The sequence below is a fragment of the Glossina fuscipes genome, unplaced genomic scaffold, assembly GCF_014805625.2.
Source record: "Glossina fuscipes isolate IAEA_lab_2018 unplaced genomic scaffold, Yale_Gfus_2 0, whole genome shotgun sequence".
NCBI classification, from domain to species: domain Eukaryota; kingdom Metazoa; phylum Arthropoda; class Insecta; order Diptera; family Glossinidae; genus Glossina; species Glossina fuscipes.
In genome coordinates this window covers 38173182-38182184 of record NW_023998414.1, presented here as the reverse complement: position 1 = coordinate 38182184, position 9003 = coordinate 38173182, and the positions used below count along the sequence as shown (strand labels likewise).

The 9003-nt window shown below is 31.3% G+C and overlaps 1 long non-coding RNA gene across 1 annotated transcript; it reads left to right on the top strand.

Annotated features, from left to right (window-relative positions):
* The first annotated feature begins 400 nt into the window (after nt 1-400).
* Nucleotides 401-3375, top strand: LOC119639052. Its single transcript, XR_005247520.1, has 3 exons — nt 401-508; nt 575-1903; nt 1997-3375. It is a non-coding gene; the product is annotated as an uncharacterized LOC119639052 (long non-coding RNA).
* The last annotated feature ends 5628 nt before the right edge of the window (nt 3376-9003 follow it).

The following is a 9003-nucleotide window of genomic DNA, read 5'->3' as shown; positions in this document are numbered from 1 at the left end:
CGTATAAAATGTGTGATGATATAAAATTAATTCCAATTCATTAGGTAAAAAAAAAAGCAAGAATTAATTTACTTGCTTTTCACATATTTAAAATTTTTTTTGTTTTGGTTCGGCGCTCTGCAACTAAACAATTCCGTTTGGAATTTATTTTATTTTCAATTTACACTTGTTTTCTCTTATAAATGCAACACTAAACAACGCGTGAGCTATTTAGTTGCCTCTTATGACAGATTTGAGAGAGCGTTTCTCCTATCTCTTATTCATATATATAACTAAACAAGTCGAAACTCGAAAGTGAAATCTAGTTAACGCCATACATAGTCAGTTCTCTGTACTTTTGATGTTGTTGTTCTATAAAAAGAAGAAGAACGAAAATTATGTAGTTTACTATAAGAATTTGTTTTTTATTTTGTTTTTCTTCTCAGCCGAGCATTTCGATTTCAAAGAATGGGAAAAGAATATATTTATTTGTCATTTATAAGATGTAAGGAAGATCTAAGGATATGTGGTAAATAATTTTACCAATAGGAAAGTTCCGTTTTAGTTTTTAAAATTGCATTCTGTCTTTTTTTAGCATCAAACGCAAATAAATAAAATGGTTAAAGAGATGAGTTGCAAGCCTGATGCGACAGTTGAATGATTGGAAAATGGTTTGCGAGGAAATAGAGAAGCGCTTTATCATATAAAGGTGTGTTGGCCAATCCAAAAAAAGAGCCACATACAATTAAGGCAGGAAAGCCGGCTTTAAACTACTTTCGGTGGCAGGCCGTAAGCAAAATGACAATACTGTGTAATGTGCCTATCATGCGGGTGACAAAGCAGGCGATTTGCAGTATTCTGATGCTGACTTAGCTAATCAGTCAACAAACTGCATTAAGCTTAATACCTTCTGTTAGAAAAGAATGCCAAAGAGTTGACGAAATGATGAATGAGAAGAATCATTGCAATCAGTGTGACGAACGTGATTCGGATTCGTCGTCGTGCATATTCTTAAGATGAATATTAAAAAACGGAGATATGTCGTAAAGAAATAGTGAAGGAGACCAAGGGGCTGACTCACACTCAGAGGACCTTTAAATATCACTTGAAGAGAATGTGGATTTATACACCTACACGAATCCTAAGCATGAAGATACCATCAGGTTACAGGTGAAGTTGTGTGTACTCTAACACTTGCAGCAAATATTAGGCAAAAGAAAACTTTGCGTGTTTTTATCAAAATTCAAACACATCTTCTTTTATGTATTTTAACTTAACCTTTATTAAACCAAATGTGTATCATTTTGATTAATAACTTTTCACGTTTTTCTACTAAAGCAAGTTTACAATATCCGCAGAACTTATGACATTTCTAGATCACAAAAACTGAACCGAATGATTTTCGTAGACTTATATTGGTGTCTGAATGCTGGATTCGTAAGAGAGTTCTTCAAAGAGCGAAATGATTGGTAGTTGGACGAATTTCAGTTTATACGGTTGTGCATGGAATCTTAGCTAAACTCTCAATTTTTGTCAGGCCAACGAAGATGTGTGTGAACGGGCATTATCTTCAAAGATGCGAAGTGTTTATTTCATTCCATTGTTTAATTGTTGACGCTTCACATCACTGCGCCCTTAACTGGCATTTATTTTCTGACAAAAGACAGTTTCATCGTGCCCGACTTGCTTCCAATCCAACGTGCCGGCAGCAACTAGCTTTTCGATCATTGAATTAAAACTTGTTTTTCCACCAGTCACAAAGTTATTCTGGAAGTTTACACCATCAATTAACTATGACAGTAGCGATAGCCTAGCGGAAGTTTCGATGCAGTTTTTCCTCTTCGAGTAAAGCAGTCCCACTCGGTGAATGGATTAGAGGGAAGAGTGTAGATGCGGACTATAGATAGGGAATTTTAGATGGAGAGTATGTATATACATATATATATATATATGGCTTACATTAGAATGGAATTTTATTTTTTTTGTTTTTCATTGAAAATATCATTACCCTTTGGAGAAAGGGTAAGGGTGCTTTAATGGAAATTCCTATGTAAGGAAGGAGCTCGAGGGTGGGTACCGGAAATTTGGTTGATAACGGGCACCTGGCTGTTGCTGTTTAATTTGTAAAAGTACTATAAATTCTATTAAAGGGGCCATTGTAGACCATAAATTGCACTTAACTACACGCGTTGCTTTGGCTGATTCCTGATGCATGAATAGACAAACATTGTTTGAATTTACTATGAATGTAATCGACTACGCAAAAAAAGTGTGATGCGTAGTAGTGTGTTAAAGTGTCGTACGTTAATTTCTCTTGTTCTCTAAATACATAAATATAAATTTAAGATATTTCAAAAGACTCGATATTACAGTCATTCAGTTATTCATTGCTTGCCCATATTATTATCTCGATATAATAATAAATAAATTTTTGAACATCTGTTTATAATAGCACTTTTCAATAGTCTTTCGGGACGGCCTACCATATTTCATTCCAATATCACAAGGGTATTGCGCTCTGTAGGTTGAATACAAAAAACAGGTAAGACAGACGGACAGACAAGCTTAAATCGATTCAGAAGTGATTCGGACGCGATCAGTGTATCAAAAGGTGACGTTATCTTAATTCCTTCTGTGTGTTGCACACATCCCTTTTCTCCAACAAGCGGGGTATGGTGTACTTATTATATTAAACATTATTTTTTTTTTAAGTAAACCTTTATTTAGATGAACTAAAAGTTGGAAAATAAATTTGTCCCTATCACTCTCTATTTTGATGTGCCCCAAACTTCAATCTGTACTTACCTAAAAGTTACTTGGGTAAATTGATTTTACATCGCATAAAAAACAGCTTACTCTAAAAAAAGATATACAAAATTTTTTTTACTTGAGTCATTTCTTACTTTTTCGTCCGGAGTGGCCGAATAGGCAAAGGATCTTGAGTAGCAACTCAATGAGTCTCTTCGTTTTTAGTGTTTTTAGTCTTGCACTTAATTTCTCTGGCCAGTCCGTCATATTTCATTTAGAATGGCAGTATAAAGATTGTTTTCTTATGCTCTTCATATCGAAGGGAAATTACTATGAAGAGGGCAGTCCTTCATTTTATTGCGGCAGGCATCTTTTTTCTACCATATTACATTGTCATTGTAACTGAAAATGTGCTCGAAGTATCGATTGGATGGATATTTCAAGGCTGAGAGGGATGCGAGTTAAATAAAAGTTTATGAAAAACTTCATTTCTGTTTATGAACAATTTTTGTGATATTATTTCCGCTTATATATGCATATATAGCTGGTGTAACGATTATCTTTCTCTGACACATAATATGTCTGTTACATGATAAGCACTGACGAGTGATTATATGTTATGTACTGTAAATCAGAAACATGCTACGGAATCTATCTATATAAATCTCCAACGAAAAAAAAAAAAAAAAAAAAAAAAGACGATATGTTTTAGTTAAAAAAAAAAAAAAAAAAAAAAAAAAAAAAAAAAAAATGATTTATTTAATATTTATATTAATATATGTGTACATATATATATATATAAATACATTTGTTTGTATACGAGTGAAAATGAAATTTGTTTTTACTTCGCCTGCACGGCAACCAGCCTCTTCAAATAATAATGCAGAAAGCTTTAAAAAATAATATAAATTTTATTTGTTCTTTTGTGAAAAGGTAAATATTTGCCCTTTTTTTTTTCATCAATTATATACGTAAATTGCCACTTAAATATGGTTTATTTGTATAATTCTTTATAAAATATATTTGTTGTTATTTACTGTCTTTTTTTTTTTTTGTTTTTAATTCAATATTTATTTATACAGGATAATAACCGAGAATTTTTTTTAATACTCCTTTTTTCACACTCCAGCTGTGCCTTTTGAAAAATAATCCGCTTATGAGAAATTAAAAAAAAAAAAATAAAAAAGACGAAAAATGGAGATAATATTATATTATATTATATATATATTTATATATATATAAACTGTATATATATATATATATATATATATGTCAATATTAAAAAATCATTTTTTATATATTGTGAGAAGCGCTTTTTATGAAACGTAAAAAATATGTGGGTAGAAAACAATTTATTAACACTTTTACTCACTTATATAATCGAATATAATTTATTATTGTAATTTAACTTTTTATTTACTTATTGATAGATATTCATTTATATTGATTAATAAAATCTCTCTCCGCTGAATAAATAGAAATTGAATGACAAGTACGTATTCAGGGATCGAACAATAGAAACCTTTGAAAACCACTTGTGGTCAATCGCGTCTTTAACATAATCTTTTTGGCATGCTTTTTAACATCGAATGGCGGTTAATCGAGGAGCAGTTCTTTGAAAATTGAATTTTGAGTCCGTGCTGATTTGCCCATATGGGCCCAAATCGCATCGGCAGTTAGCAGGTTGTACAGGTTGTACAATAAATCATCATATTTATCGCCATATTGATTCCAATCTTCGCTTGCTCAGTAGACAGCAATTTGTATACTCACTTGGGTAAAAACAATATTGAATTTAAGAAACGTATTGATGATGTGTTGCACGTATACGTTTGCCTTGGTGAGTTTCAATGGGAAGAGGGAAAAGTGACGTTTTGTGGAATCGCCAACAGACAGTTGGTGCGAGGGTACGACAATCTCGGACTAACTGGATATGCGAATTGTCCTTTTTCCCGAATGTGTGGCAACTTCTGTTCCACCCAGCCCTCTCTGTCATCCTCAGCGTTCAGCTTGTCTATCATTTCCAATAGATTATCATCTAGTTTCAGTTAGAGTTGAGTATCGATATGTTCAATGCAATACAAGCGTTTACACACAAACACAAGTTCCTACGCAACAAAACAAGAAAAGAGAAAAAGAAACGAATGAGGTAAACGCAGTCATTTGTGTAAATCAATGTTTAGTCGAATGTTTACTTGCTACCCAAAAACAATGCCTATGTGCTCTTCATACTATCTCTATATGTTGCGATTGTCTGTTAATATATATATATATATATATACAAGGAATCTGTGTACGTAAGTTGCGATCATCCGTTCAACGATTGATTGCAGTTTAAAGGAGCTTATGAATGCTTATAAGCCATTCAAGGCAAGACATACCATAATGTTACGAAAATCACGTAGTCGAATTTCTAAGAAAGCAAATTCCAGAGACACAATCTGCGTTATGTAATTGATCTGCACTTGATTAACCTAAGATTGTCGCGATGAATTTATGAGTAGCATATTTACCAAAGACAAAATCAATCGAGTCAATAAAGTTCAATCGTAATATTCGAACGCATAAGACCGGAACGAGAATTAAAGCATCGCAAGTTCCCGCAAATAATTTGTAAATTGATCCCCTAACCTATACTATCTTAATAATGAAAATTCAGCGCTACGAACTTAATCTCCAAATGGATTGAATACATGCGTAAATTCACAATTCAAACGGATTACGTTACAATATTATTTTATTTAAATTCCTACGATACTTATCTCTTCACTAATCGATAATTTGTTTCGTAAGGATTTTAGTAAAACTTAAAACATGTAATGTAGACTTTGAACTTATCCTACCGATCTTAGTTAACGCATTCTATGAATGTAATGTTATGTATGTAATGTTTTTACGTAAATAATAGAAATTGATTAAAACGATAAGATAGAATATACTTGCTCTCTTAGTTTGCCTTAGTTATTTCGGCTGTTAGCAGGAACGAATTGTAGATTAAAGTAAGAAAAGATGTGTAAAGTTTCGTTTTACTATACAATAGAATGAAACTCGTGTTTCCGTGTTCTTTCATAAAGGTTTGCTTGTATTCATAATTGTATTATGTAATACATAAAATTCATATCTTTTGCTTTCCTCCTGTACTCTCATCTTCATGAATTTTTTATTATTATTATTATTATTATTATTGTTATTAATAATGCAGAAAAGAAGAGAAACTAATCTCTCGTACTAGTCTTGAACGAATTTCGAATGAGCGCAAATCAAAGTTTTTTCCCTTTTTTTTTTTTTTTTTTTTTTTTTTTTTTTTTAATAAGAATGAAATTATCAGGATCGGTGCGTGAATATCTAAGTGAATGAATATCTATTAAAGACCGTGAATAAAACACAATGAAATTTTCACACTCTTCCAGCTATTGGCGGCAATTATTGTGATGCACAGAAAGTGTATCTTACGTATGATGAAACTTTCTTCATCAAGTTAATACCCAATGTTTTATTTTTTTCATTTTATCGTTTTTATAGTCGTTCAGGAATTCATATGGACGTACGTGATTTTTCGATCTTGATAAAAATGATAAGCAAAAATTTTTATATTTCCATTCGGGTAGAAAATTAAATTTTTTATTGTTTTCAAACGTATTGTGATTAAGTTAATGGACATTCTCTGACTTTGTCACCGCCCATTAGTCATAAATTCTTGCAATTGTACTTTCTTGCCATCTGTGTGTATTGAATTTGATATTCCGGAATATATAGTCGTAATAAACATCCACAATATCAAAGCAGAATATAAGTCATGAAAACTTCAAAAAGGGAAAATACTTATGACGCCTGCTTGTAATTTGTAATATCTTTGTGACATTGCTCGGCAATACCTTGAATAATTTACATTGCGAATGGCATTTCGCATGAGTTATATGATATGAACGAATGTGCGAACTTGGCAAGTAGAATGATAAAATTTAGCTCATTCGTATATTCGAGTAGAGCATGTGCTGTTTTTCTTTATGCACAACTAAGCAATGACGGTATATTCATTTCACTGAAACGTTTGCAGCAACCATTAGAAAGTTTCAAAGATTCTATAAAGCATGCACATACATTTCTTGATCGATATCATATTCTAAATCGATCTACGCTTGTCATTCTCTTCGTATGTTTATCTGTGTTTTATCTGTTCCGGTAGCAAAAATTAAGTAGTGCACTTCAAATATAACAGAAACATTAGAAATTCTTCTACACAAGTTGGTATTGAAATTGATTCAAATTGGGACAAAGGATACGCAGAGTACAGAGCAACATAAACTGAGACTATTTTTTTTTTTTTTTTCTTCAGACTTATGATGATCCTACAATACTTGGACAAATATGCACAACATCAGCCATGCCCACCCAATTTTATATAGAATATGAAAATCTCATTTATTTCGAAGATTTTCTTCAAGTTATAAGTGATGGATGTAAACGTTTCGGATGCAGTCGACTATAACTTTCTTACTTGTTTGTTTGTTTTTATTTATTTATTTTTTTTTTTTTTTTGTATATTCATATATATTTTCCTTTTATTACATCAAGAACTGAGTAAAACGATTCATATGTACAAGCATAAGAACGTATTTTGAAATATAATACGTTTTAATATTTCCAAATCTTTTTACAAAATAACAGAAAATTGTAATCTTATAATTAAAATCTTCCTACGGAAAGCTTGAAATGGGAAAGGTTTATTGTGAAATAGAAAAGAAGAGAGAAAAAAAGTAAGAGATTATTTATGCAGCTGTTTTACAATGCAGTGAGAATGTTTTAGCAAAGAAGCATTTTGTTTAAAATTGTTGTAATTAAAAGCAAACGGTTAAAAGGATTACTGCTGGGCAGAGTTGACAATTAAATTATTTTCATCATCGTCTTATTTCCTGCTGCCACATAAAAGCTTATTTCTTATTAGATCCCCTACACGGAAGGGAATGCAAAACATCAACATCATAGATCGTGTAGGCATATAAAGGTTTATTTCTCAAGGCATTTCTTTTATATAAGAAACGATCTTAACAGAAAATGTATTTGATCGGTATTTAACACTGTACATTTACATTTCAAATCATTGTTCTCTCTCTCTCTCTCTCTCTTGGATTTTATTATCGCATAAAGCACTTTTTGTTTCATGCGAGAGACTTCAAGAGCAGCGGGAAATAGTCGTAGAAATTCAAATGATTTTCTTTTGCGTTCGCCAACGAGCCGAAATACGCCAATCGAAAATTTCAATTGATTGAACAAAAAATCACTTGAACAAACTTCATATGCATCATATTAACTGACATGATTGAAATGATTCGAAAAATGATTCTGAATTGTTTGGTATTATGTTATAAAAGAGTGATTTGTCTCAAGTTCTTCTGTATGTTGAACACATCCACACAAACTTCATATATTATATTATATTATAATATATCCTTGCCGTTAGTGATGTAGCGTATACCCAAAGAGATATTATATATGGCCAGAGCTAAGTTTAGTATTATCAATCATTAGTTTATGTAAGACATTTAAATAGAAAATTCTTTCATTCGATATATTGACCATATACCTACCATACCATATCAAAGTATGTTTTTATACATTTCCGCAACATTTCATAAGTAATTACGCAAACAATGTCTCATGTGTTAGGTGCAGAAATAATTCCTTACTAACTAGTTTTTTCTATTGTGGAAAAAAACTTTAATTCAAGTTTAGGTTTATTTAGAGAATTGCTTATCGTTTTCCTTATATATTCTTTATGTTCTTAACTGGATTTCGAGACTATCTACGTAAAAAGTTAGTTCATCGACATGGTTTACCTTGGATACACGGATTGATATTTTGAGGTTATAATGTTCAAAAAATTTGTAAATAATCATCTTTTGGTATAAGTAGGCGTGAAAATTTGGAATTAGCTTTGTCCTTCTAGACATTGATTTCCTATTTCCCATTTTTCTATTAAGAAATGATTAAATCGATTGCGTTTTTCAAACTGATCAATAATACTATATAAAAATGCAGTCCTTAATAAGTTTATCAAATGAATGATTAAACGATAAAATATATCAAGATGAATTTTTTTTTTTTTTTTATTCTAAATATTGATTCAGGGGATTTTGTATTTAAAAATGGTATTCATGTTAAAGATTGCCTTTGGATTTCTGTAAAAACTCAAGTCTGGGACAGTATTGGAAAACAGGATTATTGAGAGCTTCCGATTTATTCCAATGGTATAACATAATCTCAAAGAAAATAAAA